Genomic DNA, 20,014 nt, shown 5'->3' on the forward strand with positions numbered 1-20,014 from the left:
CGGTTAGAATACTGCCTGGAATCGAACCAGGATTTGTAGTGACACCTTTAGCATTGCGATGCAGTGCCTTAGACCGCTGCACCACTCGGGGGTGGGTTTAAACTACATTCTAATGTTGCCTGCGTGGTTCTTTTTATGGGTAAACGTACTCAATAAATGTGAAGAATGATACAGTTGCCTCTTGGTCATCAAGTAGACTATTAATTTATATGCCATTGTAGGCAATTGTAGGCTACCATTTCATACAATAAATATGTCGAAATGACGGTATTACCGGAGTCATTGCAAATCAATGTGCCACTTGTGTAGCCTACCTGGAGCTTGCAAAGCAATTTAATAAATAGTCTAGTTTATTGTTGTTGTAGCCTTGTATTATGTAATTATTCATGGAAATGTTTAGTTAGTTAAAGTGGAAGTTATCAAAGCTCTATCGCAATTGCAGATCAGTTATTAGAGCGCATTAGATTGATGGTTAAAGTAGTCAGATTAGGCTTTATATTTGTATATTTTAGTGATAATGCCCGAGAAGCCGGTGTTTGGAGGATATATTGGCATGGGTGTTGTTATCCCCGAGACGAAGTCGTGTTTAAATTAACACTGGCTTTTGACACGCATGTTCAGTTAATATGCATATGATTGATCTTTAATGCAGTGATTGAAATTATGACCCCATCCTTAGTTGCCTATTCCAGCAGGCTATTGGGAAACACAAGCAATTACCTCATAATCGTAGACTATCTGAAATGAGATGTAGGCCTATCAGGGGCGATAAACTACCTGCCTTTATCTAAAAAAAACATGGCAAAATTGAATTACAATCATAAACCCAGTTTTTAGTCTGTACCTGTTGAAATGACAAGTCAATCACGCATATGGGCCATTTATAACAGGTTGTAATCTTAACATATGACACAATTGCAAGAAAAGGCCTAACATTCGTTTTTTTAAGTTCGTCCATGTGTTTCTCGCTCAGAGATTTCGAGATCCTCTGTCCAACTTTCATCACTCAAACTCTCTTGTTGGATTTATCTATTGTTATGCACATGCAACAAATGGATTTATTTACTACTATAAACCTGGTTTAAACCCTGAATGCTGATTGGCTGAAAGCCTTGGTATATCAGACCATATACCATGAGTATAACAAAAAAAAATGTTTTAACTGTGGTAATTATACTGAACAAAAATATAAACACAACATGCAACAATTTCAACGATTTTACTGAGTTACAGTTCATAAAAGGAAATCAGTCAATTTAAATTAATTCATTAGCCCCTAATACATGGATTTCACATGACTTGGCAGGGGCGCAGCCATAGGTGGGTCTGGGAGGGCATAGGCCCACCCACTCGGGAGCCAGGCCCAACCAATCAGAATGAGTATTTCCCCACAAAAGGGCTTTACTACAAACAGAAATACTCAGCTGTCTGGTCTCAGAAGATCCCGCAGGTGAAGAAGCCCAATCTGAAGTTCTTGGGCTGGTGTGGTTACACATGGTCTGCGGTGGTGAGGCCGGTTGGACGTACTGCCAAATTCTCTAAAATGACATTGGAGGCGGCTTAAGGTAGAGAAATTGCACTCTACTTCAAAACTTGAGATATCTGTGGCATTGTGTTGTGTGACAGAACTGCACATTTTAGAGTGGCCTTTCATTGTCCTCAGCACAAGGTGCACCTGTGTAATGATCATACTGTTTAATCAGCTTCTTGATATGCCACAACTGTCAGGTGGATATGGATTATCTTGGCAGAGGAGAAAAATGCTCACTAACAGGGATGTAAATACATTTGTACACAAAATTTGAGAGAAAAAGCTTTTTCTGCACATGGACAATTTCTGGGATCTTTCAGGGTATTTGAAGAGGTTGAAGCACTTCTGACACCATTTTATGATCTTAGTCTGATACTGTATGACAGTACTGCACAGCAGAGCACTAGCAAATGATCCAGCTACAACATTTTTCTGATCAATTTAGTGATACCCGAGCCCTGTCCATACACGGGACCAACACTTTACATGTTGCGTTCAGTATATGTTGGTAACCAGCTTATAATAGCAATAATAGCGTAATAGCAATAATATCACCCTGGAGTTTGTGGTATATGGCCAATATACCACTGCTAACAGCTATATCCAGGCACTCTGCATTACGTCAAGAATAAGAACAGTCCTTAGCTGTGGTATATTGGCCAATTACCATACACCCTTGTGCCTTATTGCTCAATCATAGTAGTCAAACGAGTTAAATCAACATCCATTGATGGAAAATGACCTGGCGAGTGTAATAAGGGCAAATTGTCTTTGCTCTTGTGACATATTGAAATTCCTTTATTTTGTCATGTCCTAGCTCACAGTAATTATTAATTTGAGGAAAACCAAGGCAGAGGGACTGTCTCGTTTTGTGTATCCCTCAATATCGTTATGTGTAAATCCAGCTACTTGTAAAAGAGATTAATAAGACCTTTCTTGACTTCATCTGGAAAAATAAGTCTCACAAACTAAAAAAAATCTGTCCTTTCTAACAAAAGAGCTGAAGGCGGCCGAGAAGTGTTGGATTTTGTTGACATAAATTTGATCAATATTGATTCAATATGGTATTTCATTCCAAATAATGTGTTTAATAAATTGGGAGGTCTTTAATTTTTACTGAAATGTAATTATATTCTTGAAAGATTACCTGCTAAATTGGCTAGGTTTTACCAATAAGCTTTAATGGCCTGGAAAATATGTTTCCTGCACAATTTTTCCTCACATAAAGCACTTTTGTGGAATAATTCAGACATAACTGTAAGGAATAAGTCCTTGTTCTACCCCAGCTGGCATGAGAGGAATATTGACTTTGTTTTTGATATTTTCGACAACAAGGGTAATATTCTCACATATGAACAATTTATAACATTGAAAGAGTTTCCAATACCTTTCAGATAGTTTATTTCTGTGATCAAAGCCATTCCCAGTGGTCTAACTACACTTATGAAAACTCATCTTAATTTTGGGAATGATCACAAAGTTTATCCAGAACTCAGATTGGAAGGCGTGGGCTTACTTGAGAGATCTTGTTGTAATAAATATATAAGACAAATTCTTCATTCACAAAACCAACTTACACCGAGAGGAAAGTTTTTCTGGAACATGCTTATCCCTGGCATTGTCTGGAAAAATGCATGGTTAAGGCCTTACAAATAATGTATACCAAACAAAGTTAAGGAAGTGCATTTCAAAATTTTACATAAGATATATCCATGTAATTCTATGATATCCAAATTTGTGGCAATTGATTATATCTGCATTTTGTGTGAAAAAGAAGGTGAGAATCTGACTCACTTGTTCTTTGACTATAAATTTGAGTCAGAATTTTGTGAAAACCTTGCAAAATACTTATTTACCATTATGAACACTGCCTATGTTTTTGACATGAAAGATATAATATGTTAATATTGCAATGATAATAAGACCACTGAAATTATTGTTATTTTTTTTATTCTTGTTGCCAAATACTTTATACACAAACAAAAATTCCAAAATTCTTTACCAAAATTACACATTCTTTTGATTGAATTTAACTATCTTATTAAAACATTAACCCTGGTGAACATTAACCCTGGTGAACAATAACAAGGATAACATTTTCCTAAATCATTACATTAAGATTTTTTCAGAGTGATTACAATTGCAGTCGATTTTTTTTTTATTTTATTTATCTTTTTGTTTGTTTTTTTCCCCAGTATTTTCTCATTAATACCTGCATTCTGTTTTGTATGATGTAAGAATGTAAATGGTTGATCTGTATTCGATTTTTTTTTAAATATATAAAAAATAATAAAATAAGTAATAATAATTTGAGGAAAAGCGAATTTAGCTTCTAACGTCATTGCAAGTTACTACGATATTCCTTCTTATCTGGCCTGATAACGTTACGGAAAAAAGGGTTTATTGTATAATTTGTGTTACGTTTTTCTTTTTTTGCCAAATTTTTATTATGCCCTTTGTGCGGGTTTTGAGTGGTCATTGGATATTAACTTTACCTGGCAACCCTGGCTGTAGCAAAACAGGACAATGATCGTGAAGTTAAATTGCGGACGAAATTTCAAAACGATTTGGAGCACAGTTGAAAAATGTACGCGCTGACGATACAATGGACTAATTAGAAAAATAAAAGCAGTACTTTTACTTGAAATAAGTACTTGAAATATAAGAGGTGTGCAGTGAGAGCGTGAGAAGAGGGTCAAATGTGTGTGTCTCACGGCCAATGCGTGAGAGTTGGCAGCTCTGACCCATTGTCACTGTGAATTTTCAGGAGTAAATCAGATTAGGCTACTGAATATTTTATTGTGCTGCCTCAACAGAAAAAAAACTTGGGGACAGCCACTGTCTGTCTTTCTGAGTTAAAACTGTCCTTTATGAGCGATGTGGTCGAGAGTGTTTAAAGCCTTCCTGTTAGGTTGTTCTTCTTTTGTTTATATTGTATTATATGAAATAGTTTTTAATTTCATCGAATAAAATAGTGGCTATTACTTTTGTCATTTGTAAAATAAAATGTCTAAAATCAAATCGAACCCATAGCCTACAGCAATTATTGCATACAATCGGATTAATCAGATAATCTGATCACATTTAAATGATCAAAGAATTGCATTCTGCAGTAGCTAAAACGACCGGGAACAAATAATGGCGAATACGTTTCCGCCCGTGCACTTATCATGGACGGTAGTTTAAAGCTTGTTTTGGGGAAGCTGGAAGTGTTAGCTCATATAGCAAGCTAATTCTTTGTTTATTAAAAATAATAACGGTATTTATTACTTAATTATTAGTTCGTTAGACGTGATTTAGCAATTTATAAAGTTTGCCATATGGTGAGTTGGCAGAAATGAGTCGAATCAATGAATTGTGTTTCATACATGTTTTAGTAGCTAGCTAAGCTAACGTTAGCTGTTTCAAAAGCAACCAGCCTCCCATGTTGAGATTCCATAAGAGCAGGTTCCTACTAGAGGGAGTACAGCTACGACCGGAAATTACTTTTCCGTAGGTTAGTATAATTTACTCAGCAGGTTAGGATAATTAACGTGGCAGATTAGAAGACTTAGGTTAAGGTTAGGAAAAGGCTTGTGTTAGCTAAAATGTTCTCCTATCCTGCAACTAAAAGTCACTTCCGGTCGTACCTCTATCGAAGTGGAATGATTTTAGGGAATCTCGTCTCACATGGCTAGCGAATGTTTAAAATTGTTTTCTGTTCGATATAATTTATTGCATATAAAGGTAGCCCGTGTTGGCAATTTAGTTTACAAATACTATAATTTTTTACAATATTTGTAAATGACTAAATGATTTGTTCACTACAGATGTTGTCCTCCCATATTGGCAGCTGGGCTGTACAACAGAGGAACTAGAAGGATAACATCCTACGAGTGGAAATAATACTATATTGTTTGTGGACACAATGCTAGCCAGGCATCATGGAACACAGGAGGCCTTTGGCGTTATGGAGAAGACGCCACAAAGCAAGAATTATCAGTGTGTCACATGCTTGAAATGCTTTTCTGCTCCATCCAAACTACAGAGGCACATCCTTTCGCACACAGGACAAAGACCATTTGTGTGTCACCTCTGTGAAAAGGCATTTAGGCAACTAGCACACCTGAAACTCCATATTAACACACACCTTTATCCAAAACATATTGAACGGAAGAGCAATGTAAAGCCTAGCTTGCATCCAAGTGGATATGAAAATGACTCTCCTATAAAGATAGATAACTCAAATGCATGTTTGCAGACAGGCTCCTTGGACACATTTGGTGCAGAGGGCATATTGGAGGTGGGCATCAGTCCAACTGCACCTGTCGACAGAGTTGAGGAAACATCTCTCTGTTCCACTCTGCGGCACCGCTGAACTCAATCGCCTACACTCTGCGGTCGAGAGGTTTGAGGCAATGAGGAACCACGATGACTGGAGTGAACCTGAGAAACAGACACTGCATGAGGATAGATCCTCCAGAGATGAAACAGTGGCCAAACGTACAAAAATAATTGAGAATTCAAACTCTCATAAATGCCCTGAGTGCTTTAAGTGCTTCAGTGCCCCGTCCAAATTAAAGAGGCACTGCCTGATTCACACAGGCCAGAAACCATTTCAGTGCTACCTATGCCGGCGTGCTTTTAGGCAGCTGGCCCATCTAAAGGTACACTACAGCATTCACTCTGGGGTCGCCAAGTCGCAGAACTCTTCACTACCACGACAAAGTCTCAAATCTATTTCCCAACCCAGCGATCAAAAACCTGGCCAAGGAACTATCCATGTATCATGTGTGGAAGGAGATTTAAACAGAAGAGACATTTGATAGTCCACCAACAAACTCATAAAGTTTCAGAGACTGCTGTGCACCCTCATAAGTTAAATAATACAAGTAAGGCCTACCTTCCCCCTCAAACTAATTGTGCTTCCAAAGTATATTTCCAAAACTCTAAAATGTCTATAACGTACAACACAGAGCTGAATGGTAAGAGACAACTAGATGTAGTTGAAGGTTTATACAACTTATCAGAAATATTGCATGACGGTGCAAAACATGCATCACAGGAGCACATTGTCCTCACTCGCTCCCCAGACAACAGAAACAAGTCGCCTGTGTCGAATCGCACAGACCACACACATACAAGCACACGTAAGGCAAGGGAAAATCAGTGCATGATATGCCTGAAGAAGTTTGACTATCCCTCCAAACTCTCCCGACACCTGTTGGTCCACATGGGCATTAAGCCTTTCAGATGCACCGTCTGTAGTAAGTCCTTCAGGCAGCTCTGCCATCTACAGACTCACATGAAGGCCCACCACATAAAAAGTGAATTTTTTTCGAAAAGAGTAGAAGATACACCCGACCAACCAAGGGATATTATATTAAAGAACAAGCCTGTTTCTGCGGTGAAGAGAAATCAAAGTGAACATTTAGACCATGTTTCTCAACCTCGGGAAGCCTGCAGAGGCCTCAATGAAGTTGATTGCTTCCTAAGCCAGTATGCTTTACCTGTCAGACCTACCTTCAGTCATTGCTCCACTCACAGTCTCTCCAACTATGGTGCTCAACAACCTGCATGGAACCCCAGTGAGAAGCTGCTACCTGGACTGGACACTGACACAGACAGGAAGTCTTCAGCAGAGCCAGTATCTTTCAGACAAGGACATGAGACAGACTACAAGAAGACCAGTGATGTATTTGACAGCACACCGACACACCATTCACTAATAGGCAAATCTAAACAAAGGAGTTGCATCTTTCAAAAGAAACCCACAATCCATGGCAGAGGGCGCTATTGTTGCCCAGTTTGTTCAAAGCGCTTTGGAGCTCCATCCAAGCTACAGCGGCATTCCCTGGTTCACACAGGACAAAGGTCCTCTCAGTGCCCCACTTGTCCCAAAACGTTTAGACAAAAAGCTCATCTGAAGGTGCACCAGTCTGTTCATGAACAAGGGAAAGAGGCTCAACCCTCTATTAGTCATAATGAAGACAGGCAGACCAAGTCTTTTTCAAGACTGAAAAGGACCCCATGTTCAAATGGAAAGGACGTAGTCTTCCGTAATAGAAGTGAAAATACTTTATCGAGTGGCGGTGATCTCTCTGCTGTCCCTCTAGCTCAGTTCAACTGCCCCCCAACAAACGGCGTCGACAGCCAAACACTGCTTCCTGTTGCATCTAGGAAATCAGGGGTGTGCCAGTGCATGGCCTGTCTGAAGAAGTTTGACTATCCTTCTAAACTCTCCCGACATCTATTAGTCCACATGGGCATCAAGCCTTTCAGATGTACCGCCTGTAGTAAGTCCTTCAGACAACTCTGCCATCTACAGTCTCACGCGAAGGTCCACTATAATAAGGCCACACTGCATGGGGATGAACAACAGAGGAACATCAACTTGGCTCAACTGGACATTATTCCCCTAGAGGATGGGACTGTTTCGGAGGGACACATCTTTGCAGCAGGTCTTCATCAAGATGAACCAGGCCCAAGTCAAGGTTTTGGAAATTACAGACAAAATGGTCATGGTGGTGAATCATACAATCACTTCTGTTTAACAGAAAGCGCAAACCAATCAACAGAAATCCACAAAAAGCATGAACCAACCCCAACCCCTGAACAGTCAGAAGACGTGAAAAGCATGAAGTCTGAGAATAACTGGAATATTGCTGAGGAGAAACATGTGGAAAAGTTTCCCTCGCATGAATATTATGGGCAGCAAAACCACCCCCAGCTTCCTAACTGGTTAAGCCCTTATTCATATCACCAAGAAACCACCAAAAACAAACAGGCATATCCTATTGCTAACCAGCATGTTCTGTATCTGGAGGATAGACCTAATTCACAATACGGTGCTAAAGAGGAGGGCGGGTTAGAGGATGGCCTTAGGTCAGAGTTGAATGTTCCATATAAGTCAGAACCTCCCAACGACCTTCACGTCTGCGCAGGCTGTAGTCACTGTTTTACCACCAAGAGGAAACTGAATCACCACAGGTGTTCTCCGAGACATTTAGAGAAAGAGAGACAGGCGAGCCCGTATCAGTGCGCCATCTGTTTCAAAAGCTTCGATGCTCCCTCGAAATTGAAAAGACACTATGTTATCCACACAGGCCAGAGGCCATTTCAGTGTACAGTGTGTGGAAAGGCTTTCACCCAGGCAGGCCATTTGAAGACACACCTGCAAATCCACGGGTAAAAGACTTGGGACCGTCATCTACTGTTTCAGGACTAATAACAGATTCTCCACACACTCACATGTTACTTTGGCTACTTACCTTGCCATGCTCCTCTATTCTCCAACATGAGCTTTTTGGATTGCAGAATATGTTCATCCTGATGAAAAAGTACATGTTTTCTTGTGTTTCTTTTCGTGCCTTCTATTATAGATGGCATTATATGGTTTACTGAGTTTGTACTAATGTAATTATGTTTAGTGTATTGTGTTGATGCTAACAATCTGCCTATCGCATCGCATACTGGTATTCACAGTGCCCTCAGAATGTATTCATAACCCTTGACTTATTACAAGATTTGTTGATACAGCCTGAATTCAACATTGATAAAAATACAAATAAATCCGAACCCATGTGATTCAGGCCGCAACACACCTAAATGTGGGAAAAAGTCAAGGGGTGTGAATACTTTCTGAAGGCACTGTATTTGTAAATAACTTATTAATATGTAAGTACAACAGCAGTCAGTTCTTCTGTTTCACACACATGAAGTATACACTAATAAAAATGTATTCAATGCAATACTCTGGCTGGCCATATCATTATGTTGCTATTTGGTTATAGCTGGAAAATATTTCATTTGGCACTGAGGGTAGGCATGGTTTATTCTCAGATGACAGGATCGATGCCATCTGATCACACTTACTCGGCAGGTAATTTCATTATGGTTTCGCAGTACCACTTCTTAACACAAGATGGCATCATGTCTCTGTTTTGGTTAGTTGAGATGCACTTTGAGGAGAAGGAGCATCTGATTTCTGATAAACGTGTAATGTGGAGACGTGTCAGTGTGGGAATAAACTAGTTTTAACATGGTACATGAAATCCCGAGTTAGGTTTTAATGTTAATTATTGCTGTTTTTTGATCAACTTGTAGGATTATCAGTTAGAATGACATTTTCTGTTTGACATTTTCGATAACACATCTTACTTATTTATAAATGTGTACTCACTGGAAGCTTTTGAACTGTCTTTAAACCTTAGGTAAAGGTTATCTTTAACTGGGTGTCCATGTTGTGACAAGATAAAAAGCTTATTGACCTGTTAGGGATTTGCAGAGTATGGATTAAAGGGATTCTTTTTTCTCTTAAAACCATTCAAGATTCAAGCGGTTTCTTTAAGAATTTCACAAGATTTTATGTGATGTGAAGTATATACAGTATTATATTGTATGCAGTTCTACTGTAAATGCTAATCAATAATAGCAGTTTTGTCCAAGCTTGTTAGAGCAGTTCATTTGTGTAGATACATCCATATCGCTTTTGAGTGAGTTGTTTGCACTCCCTGCCATCAAGCTATGGGGATGTGGGAAGGGATTGGGAGAGGGATTCATTTAGGTCATTATGGGTATCTAAATTAAAATCTCCCTAAATGAAACATTTTGGTCTTTACTGAGGCACCCGGAAGTAAAATTCCAATTAAAGTGATGGAGGTCAGATATTTTTGGAGTTCCCTGTCCACGTAAAAATATCTCAAAATACCTCAATATAGGCTCAATTGACCAACTGCAAAAAAAACACGGAGGATGCTACGCTGAACCATGGATTTACCCTCACACAACTGTTTTTTGTTTGTTTCTGAAACACACAGTTGTACATTAAACGCATCTTCCTACTACTCAGAATGTTATCAGAGTCCTCAGAACCTCGTTTGAGAGGTCATGTAGTGATTACAGCGCTGTGGAATAATCTCTGACATGCCTCTGGTGTATGGAGACATGGGATCTAAATCCTAGCAGTAATAGCCCCTCTTGGATTAGATAGCCGTATAGTAGACCGAGAGCATCAACCCTATGGAGAGACCTGTTAGGATTGGATAGATAATCGTGATTTATATCACTTTTACAGTGCTATTTATTACATAAAGGACCTTAAAGCGCTGTAAATCAACATCCAAAAAAGCTCTAAAATTTAATTTAAAAAACGTAATTAGGCTCATCATCATAAGTAGATGGACAGTCAAGAGACTGAAGGACGAGAAAGTTAACGGTGGATCTTTATGGAGAGAAAGAGTTTACTAAATGGAGAGCGGTAAGGATAGATTTACACTGTACAAAAGCAACCAGAAGGTTGCTGGATCAAATCTCTTGAGCTGATAAGGTAAAAATCAGTCTTTCTGAGGAAGGCAATTAACCCACTGTGCCAAAGACATGGACGTCGATTAAGGCAGCTCCCCGCACCTCTCTGATTCAGAGGGGTTGGGTTAAATGCAGAAGACACAGTTCAGTTGAATACATTCAGTTGGACAACTAACTAGGTGTCCCTCTTTCCATGACAGACTGACCAGGTGAAAGCTATGATCACTTGTTCAATTGACTTCAATTTGGGAGGGGAGGGGTGAAATATATTTTTTTTTAAGAATTGAGAAATGGATTGTGTATGTGTGCCATTCAGAGGGTGAATGGTTAAGACAAACAATATTCTAAGTGCCTTTGAAAAGGGTATGGTAGTAGGTGCCAGGCGCACCGGTTTGAGTGTGTCCAGAACTGCAACGCAGCTGGGTTTTTCAAACCGCTTCCCATGTGTATCAGGAAAGGTCCACCACCCAAAGGACATCCATCCAACTTGACACAACTGTGGGAAATATTGGAGCCAACACGGACCAGCATCCCTATGGAACTCTTTCGACACCTTGTAGAGCCCATGCCCCGATGAATTGGAGGCTGTTCAGGTCAAAACGGAGTGCAACTCAATAGTAGGATGGTGTTCCTAATGTTTTGTGCACTCAGTATAGCTACGTAGTTCTAGATTGAGTTTGTGCATCTCTTTCACATACAGACCATGTACAGTCGGTCTACTGTTGTATTAATGACAAAACAGTACATCCCATCTCATGCATCCCTCCATTTGGCTGTCTGTCTGACGCCTCAGTGCCCTAAAAGCCTTTTATGTCCTTCATGTTTACACAGTAACCAGTTCGTGTCTGACAGAGGAGGGAGGGAGGAGTACCGACCAACCATCTCTCAGGCTCTCCCATCCTGTTCCCATCAGCCATTGGTCTAGCAGCGCTGCATGAAGCTGCAAGAAGGTTCTAAAATAACTTCAGGCGAATGGGAAAGTGGGACTGATGTATTTATTATGAGCTGGGAAAATGCATCACTCTGACAGCATCGGCGATAGGCTGGCAAGCGCTCTGTGGCAGAGCTCTGCTACCCGAACCGAGCCCAACGGGCCCCGACATTATGAATCGGGTTTGAATCAATAACTAGGGTACGGACAGGGCTCGGGTATCACTATATTGATCACTATCATTTTGAAACTGAGCCATTTGCTCGTGCTCTGCTGTGCAGTGCAGTCAAACTATAGCTTAGTTTAAAGTGCCACTTCCATTTCTACAGTTTTACCTGACACTGCATGCGCACACTTAATAACTCTAACCTCCTCTTTAAAATGACTGATTCACACTAGTTCTTTAAAGTGCCTCTCTGACAGTAACATACATACAGACACACACACACACACACACAGCAGAGACTATTTAAAAGTTCCTCTCAGCATAATTGTCACGGAGGCATGGTTCTTCTGTCTGCATATTTAATGTGCTGAGATTACAGAGAGGGCCGTGAGCACTAAGCTTCACATCGCTTCTTCGCGGGTTAACAAAAAAGGGATAAACTTTAAGATTCAGCCATCCACAGAGGTTTTGACATCATCTGCACTGTTTATACTCCAATGTCGTTTCAGACCTGCTGAGCAATGCACTTTGTCTGAGCCCACAGAGTATAGCCCTGCACGGGCATGAATTTTGCTACCAGCTCTCACAGTCTCATGTCAGAATTAGACATGAATCCATGTTTCTCAAATGTCAAATTTCAAACTGTTTAAGGTTAAGTTCAGGCCTTAACTCCAATTTCTTAATGTTAGGCATTAACTCCAAATGGTTACGGTAAGGGTTCAGGTTTGGATAGATTTAAGACAAAAAAATCAAAAATAAACTTTCTGTCAGGAATCAATGTAAGACCCAAGTGCAGACTGTGTGAAGGAACAATGTTTATTGTAACCACAGGGGGAGGCAAACGACAGGTCACAGCAGGCAGGGGTCGATAATCCAGAGCAGAGGCCAAGGTACAGGATGGCAGGCAAACTCAGGGTCAGGTCAACCAGAGGTCGGTAATCCAGGGCAGAGGCCAAGGTACAGGATGGCAGGCAAGCTCAGGGTCAGGTTAGCCAGAGGTCGGTAATCCAGAGGTGGAGCAAAGGCACAGGACGGCAGACAGGCTCAGGGTCAGAGACAGGCAGTGGTCAGGTGAGCGGGTACAGGGTCAGGACAGGCAAAGGTCAAAAACCAGGAGGACGAGAAAATGAGAGACTAGGGAAAACCAGGGGCTGAGACAAAATGCTGGTAGGCTTGAACAAACAAGACGAACTAGCAACAGACAGAAAACACAGGTATAAATACACAGTGGATAATTGGGAAGATGGGCGACACCTGGAGAGGGGTGGAGACAAGCCCAAGGACAGGTGAAACAGATCAGGGCGTGACTCTATCGCTGGATTCGAACTTGCAACCGCTATACACTTCTGGTATCAATGTGATGGTTCGTCAGAGGACATAGCAGGATTTCTTATAAGTGTCTGAGTTTGTGTCCCGCTCCTTGAAAGCGGCAGCTCTAGCCTTTAGCTCAGTTGCAGCTGTTGCCTCTAATCCATGGCTTCCGGTTGGGATATGCAATGTGGAATGCTCAGAAATGCCATCGGATGAATTCCAGAACCTATTCCAGTCTGTGCTAACAAAACATTGCATTGTAACTTGCTTCTAAATATGTGTTGTAGATCATCAGCAATTCTCAATCAGAGATACACAGCTAACCAAAATTGAATATCATTCATAAATGTGGGCACTAATTATTGTTAATATTCCTAATTCAAACCTGAAGCTCCCTGTCCCCAGCAGGAAAGACCAGGAAAAAGTGTTGGCTTAAGGTACAATTTCCTATTCCTTCCAAAGTCATATTCAGATTTAGAGTTACTGACATGAATAGAAGCATATACAGGCAATCAATCAATACAATTAACTTTACATTAAAGATACCCAGACTAAAACACCAAAAAGCAAACAATGCAGATATAGAAGCACAGTGGCTAGGAAAAACTCCCTAGAAAGGCAGAAACCTAGGAAGAAACCTAAAGAGGAGCCAGGCTCCAAGGGGTGGCCAGTCCTCTTCTGGCTGTGCTGGTGGAAATTATAAAAGAGTACAGCCATTTTGGCTAGATCATTCTTTAAGATGTTTAAATGTTCATCGATGACCAGCGGGGTCAAATAATAATTACAGTGGTTATAGAGTGTGCAATGCTTCAGCACATCAGGAGTAAACGCCTGTTGACTTTCCATAGCCGAGCATTTAGAGGTTGATGCAGCGGGTCTGGTAGAGAGAGAGGGGGGGAGGGGTTAAAACAGCAGGTCCGGGACAAGGTGGCACGTCCAGTGAGCCCTGACCGGGTCAGGGTTCCGTAACCACAGAGACTGCATCAGCAGCACGACCAGGTGGACTGGGGATAGGGGTTGTCAGGCCAGGTAGTCCTGAGGCATGGTCCTAGGGCTCAGGTCCTGCATCCTTTATTCAACTTGAGTGTGGACTAAATTTGCATGATTAAACCTACCTGTCAATCCAGATCTGAATGTTTGATATCGTTTTTACTGTACGCTGTTGATAGTAATTGTTTCCAAAGCTAATCACTGAATGTCCTACTACAAGGTTGACACACTTCTGAGTCACAATAATGCAGAGACACGCACACACACTACAGATTGCAAGTACAATGAGCAACTGGAAAAATTAAGTGGTTGCCCAATACACACACCACACACACACATACTTAATTTAGGTTAGTGAGGAGTCAAGGCTTTGTCATTTAAAATAATATTGTTTCTATCGTTCATATCTATCAACCAGGCTCGGTGGGTAACAGAGCTTTTCCAGACCTGAAGTGTGATGTGGTCCAGGTAATTAACACACACACACACACACACACACACACACACACACACACACACACACACACACACACACACACACACACACACACACACACACACACACACACACACACACACACACACACAGACACACAATCACTTAAATTGTGCCTCTCTCCTGTAGATCTGATACCCCTACCAACTCAACCACAGCCCTCACATCTGCTGTCGTCTGCTGCCCCTGCACCTGTTACACTGACCACGACAGGTGATATAGGTAATTATCACACACACATATACTCTACCTTCTTTGAGGATCTGTTCAATCAGGTCCGCTGTAGTTGACATCTGCATAGCTGTTGTTTTGGCGGAGTCTGAGGAGGAACTGTGTTAGAGCTGGTCACATGCGGCTCCTGGCATTATACCTAAAGCGGACAATGCCATTGGCTGCACGGAGTCGCATTAACGGAAATCCCATGCAGCTTTGTTTAAAAGTTGAAACACTGGAATGTGAGATGTAATCTACACCTTGATTAGGATGATAGAAACCCTCATTATTTAGTTGAATGATTTTTCAAATTGAGCGTCATTATTTCTATACAGCCTACACTTACTCATACTGAACTTCTAACGGAGGTGGGACGAATGTGGCTTCATGACAATGATCAAGAAGTGCAGCATGCACCGGGCCTGTCAAGACTGACAAAGCAGAGATGGATTGGCTGACAAGGAAAAATAAAACACATCTCTCTCTCTCTCTCTCTCTCTCTGATGTAAATAAATGGTAATTACTTGTTCATTTTATGCATGCTCCATTTTATTAGAGGATTGGAGATATCTAGGGCCACATATCCCTTCTAAATATCGAATCACAGTGTGATTGATAATATTGTAATACGGTATTGCTAACAGTTTGAAGAAATGATGTGTGTATTTTTTCCTGAGTTTATTGTGTGCAATAAAGTACATTCACATTTAAAGGCAAGTCTTTGTTTTATTGGATATGTCTCTGATTAAAATGTGTGACGAAAAGGAAGTCGGCAGACCTGCAACCGTCTGGGAGTGTGTGCAGTTTTTGGTCATCTGGAGCTGGAACAGGGCCCCAACAGCCTTAACGTACAGTATGTGCAGGATTCCCAGGAGTGGCAGGCAAATATGTTTATTAGTGTCCTGCAAACACACTTTTTTTAATGTATCAAGGCCATTCCCTGGCTACCCATCCACATTGATTCGGCCAAACTGATGTTTGTTCTCTACAATGAATGTATGTAGCGATCGAAAGAACAGCAGAATTACATTCCGGGTGAGTGGTCAAGGAACCAAGGCCAAAGAATGGAGAGAGAGAGAGATGACCTGGAGGGAGTTCTAGACCTCAGCTTTTTATGAAGCCGAAAAGCAGAAATGGGTGGCTGACAAGGAAAAAATAAAACAACATGCACACACTCTCCTTCTCTCTCGCTCTCACACACACACACACACACACACACACACACACACACACACACACACACACACACACACACACACACACACACACACACACACACACACACACACACACACACACACACACACACACACACACACAGGTTTGGAAATATATAAATAAATTGTAATTACCTGGCTAGAATTTTAAGCACAGAGGCCTACCCATGCCCGCAACGTTCAGACCCTACCCTACCTAGGCCCAATTGCCTTTTCCAAATTTTAGGCTCTGCCAGAAATCAGAAATAACTTCCTCCGTTAGTAAATCCATTAGCTGTTCCTCTCTGTCTGTCACACGATCCTGTGCGAGGTTCGCTCTGCATGCGCTCTGCTCAATGACGAGACATTAGAGAGCTGTTAGCTACTTTTCGTCACTCTAAACCCCGATAAAACTCAAGGAACATTATTATTTTCTGTGAAATAATCTCTCCTGTTTTATACACTGAACGAAAATTTAAATGCGACATGCAACAATTTCAGTTACAGTTCATATATACAGTACATATATATTGTACCTTTATTTAACTAGCCAAGCCAGTTAAGAACAAATTCTTATTTACAATGATATAAGGAAATCAGTCAATTGAAATAAATTAATTCGGCACTAATCTATGGATTTCACATGACTTGGAATACAGATCTGTTGGTAACAGACAAAAAAAAAGTAGGGGTGTGGATCAGAAAACCAGTCAGTATCTGGTGTGACCACCATTTGACAATGACATACTCCTTACATTTACATACATTTACATTTAAGTCATTTTGCAGACGCTCTTATCCAGAGCGACTTACAAATTGGTGAATTCACCTTCTGACATCAGTGGAACAGCCACTTTACAATAGTGCATCTAAATCATTTAAGGGGGGGGGGGTGAGAAGGATTGCTTTATCCTATCCTAGGTATTCCTCCTTCCCATACAGTTGATCAGGCTGTTGATTGTGGCCTGTGGAAGGTTTTCCAACACCTCTGTGAAGTTGCTGGATATTGGCAGGAACTGGAAAACTGTAGCACACATCAATCCAGAGCATCCAAAACATGCTCAGTGGGTGACATGTCTAGTGAATATGCAGAACATGGAAGAACTGGGAAATGTTCAGCTTCCAGGAATTCTATACAGATTCTTTTTTTACCCCCTTTTTTCTCCCCAATTTCGTGGTATCCAATTGTTTTTAGTACTTACTATCTTGTCTCATCGCTGCAACTCCCGTATGGGCTCTGGAGAGACGAAGGTCAAGAGTCATGCGTCCTCCAAAACACAACCCAACCAAACCAACCCGGACGACGCTAAGCCAGTTGTGCGTCGCCCCATGGACCTCCCGGTCGCGGCCGGCTGCAACAAAGCCTGGGCTCGAAACCAGAGTCTCTGGTAGCACAACTAGGACTGAGATGCAGTGCCTTAGACCACTGCGCCATCCGGGAGGCCCTTATACAGATTCTTTTGAGATGGGGCTGTGCATTATAATGCTGAAACATGAGGTGACAGCGATGGATTAATGGCACGACAATGCATCATGGTATCTCTGTGCATTCAAATTGCCATAAATAAAATGCAATTGTGTTCTTTGTCCATAGCTTATGCCTGCCCATACCATAACCCCACCACCACCATGGGGCACTCTGTTCCCTACATTTACAGCAGAAAACCGCTCATCCCCATGACGCCGGGATTCATCCGTGAAAAGCACACTTCTCCAGCATGCCAGTGGCCATCGAAGGTGAGCATTTGCCCACTGAAGTCGGTTACGACGCCAAACTGCAGTCAGGTCAAGACCCTGGTGAGGATGACGAGCAAGCAGACGAGCTTCCCTGAGATGGTTTCTGTTTGAGCACAAATTCTTTGTTTGTGCACACCCACAGTTTCATCAGCTGTCTGGGTGGCTGGTCTCAGACGATCCAGCAGGTGAAGAAGCTGGATGTGGATGTCCTGGGCTGGCGTGGTTATACCGGGTCTGCGATTATGAGGCCGGTTGGAAGTACTGCCAAATTCTCAAAAATGACATTGGAGGTGGCTTATTGTAGAGAAATGAACATTAAATTCTCTGGTAACAGCTCTGGAGGACATTCCTACTTTCAGCATACCAATTGCACGCTCCCTCAAAACTTGAGACATCTGTGGCATTGTGTCGTGTGACAAAACTGCACATTTTAGAGTGGCCTTTCCATTACATTTAAGTCATTTAGCAGACGCTCTTATCCAGAGCGACTTACAAATTCCATCTCCCCAGCACAAGGTGCACCTGTGTAATCATCATGCTGTTTAATCAGCTTCTTGATATGCCACACCTGTCAGGTGGATGGATTATCTTGGCAAAGGAGAAATGCTCACTAACAGGGATGTAAACATATTTGTGTGTATGGAACATTTTAGGGGGGTCTTTTAGTTCAGCTCATGAAACACAAGACCAACACCTTACATGTTGCGTTTATATTTTTGTGCAGTGTATTTGACGAGGTTGAAGGACTTCTGATACCATTTTATGATCTTAGTCAGATACTGTTTGTCATTGAAATGTGTGCACCTGTTTCAGTGACAGCTACCCAATGTATGTTGTGAGAAACATAATTGTCTGTGTGAAACATATCCTCCTCCTACTCAATCTGTCTCTAACGAAGACTCCTTGTAGTTGTGCCAATGGACACACAAGCATTGTATAGCCTGTAAGAAACGTTCTCCTACGTCACCCAATCAGCGTCTGACCCATCCTGACTAACCTTGTCACCATGAACCTTAAGCCAAATAATGGATGAAGTTTCATACCCACACACCCTCTCTCCTTCTCAAGGCCTTCCTGTGAGCCCCACAGCGGAGCTCCAGTGAGGGGCCTCTATTGTGTATTTGTGTAGGAGGTATTAATAGCAGAGTAAGTGTGTGCTGGTGAAGGAGACTTGACCCCCAGAACCAGGATGAGAATGAGATTTCTTAGGGTTATTTCGAAAGGACCGGGGCCTGGGGGCCCATGAGCTTGGTCTTGGGGGTATTTTGTTTCAAGGCCACTCGACCACAGGAATTGTTTCAGTGTGACACCATGTGAGGGATGGACTGTGGCCAAGTCATAACGTATCACCAACGTGGGCTTATGTTTGGATGGCTTCCTGTTTGATAGCCATGTTGCTCATTACTATGCTGAGCCCTCCTATAAGTCAGCCAGTTGGGGTCTCATGACGTTAATGACTCATTTATAAGCGTAGTACACAGTATGCCATCCATTAAAGCCAAAAAGACTACTTCAACAAATCTAATTTTAAACGTGTACTCTGAAAGAAAATGATCATGTTTCTCCTTGGAAATGTTGATCTCTCTATGATGATGTTCATATGTCCCATGTCTACAGTATAACTGCATAAAAAGAAAATGACAGATAACTGTATAAATGTTCTGGTAAAGAAGTGCTGACTCATGTCAACACGAATACAATAATCAAGGACGATTGCAAAACGTATCTCCCTGTATGAACGTTTCTTAAATAACGCAATGTCATGTCGTCTCTAAAAATGATTTCATCTCAGGTTTGGTTTGCGTTTAACCACGCACTCCTGCTATTTTTGTTGTTGTTGACTTTTCCTGTTGAAAAACAATATCCCAAGTATAAATACAGTAATGTACACACACTTAAGAGGGTAAAAAATATATATGTTTTTCAAGAGTCGGCTATTCAAGTTGGTCTGATGGGTTTACTCAGTCATCGGGCCTCCCCCTTGCTTTGGTAACAATGGAGTACAAAAGAGGAGTGGCCACCCCCCAACTTGTGCCATTCCATGTCATACCTTGACCACATATTGAGATGTACCTTTTGTTAAGTAAAGTGCATCTTCAAAGAGGCCTATCCATAAATGATATGTGTTGCGTAAGAGCTAGGTGAAACAATCACTGCT

At 41.4% G+C, this 20,014-nt stretch overlaps 1 pseudogene; it reads left to right on the top strand.

The window, feature by feature from the left end:
• The first annotated feature begins 4,725 nt into the window (after positions 1–4,725).
• LOC135505796 (zinc finger protein 770-like) lies at positions 4,726–9,255 on the top strand (annotated as a pseudogene).
• Positions 9,256–20,014: the final 10,759 nt, after the last annotated feature.

This window comes from Oncorhynchus masou, chromosome 19 (genome assembly GCF_036934945.1).
Source record: "Oncorhynchus masou masou isolate Uvic2021 chromosome 19, UVic_Omas_1.1, whole genome shotgun sequence".
Taxonomy (NCBI): domain Eukaryota; kingdom Metazoa; phylum Chordata; class Actinopteri; order Salmoniformes; family Salmonidae; genus Oncorhynchus; species Oncorhynchus masou.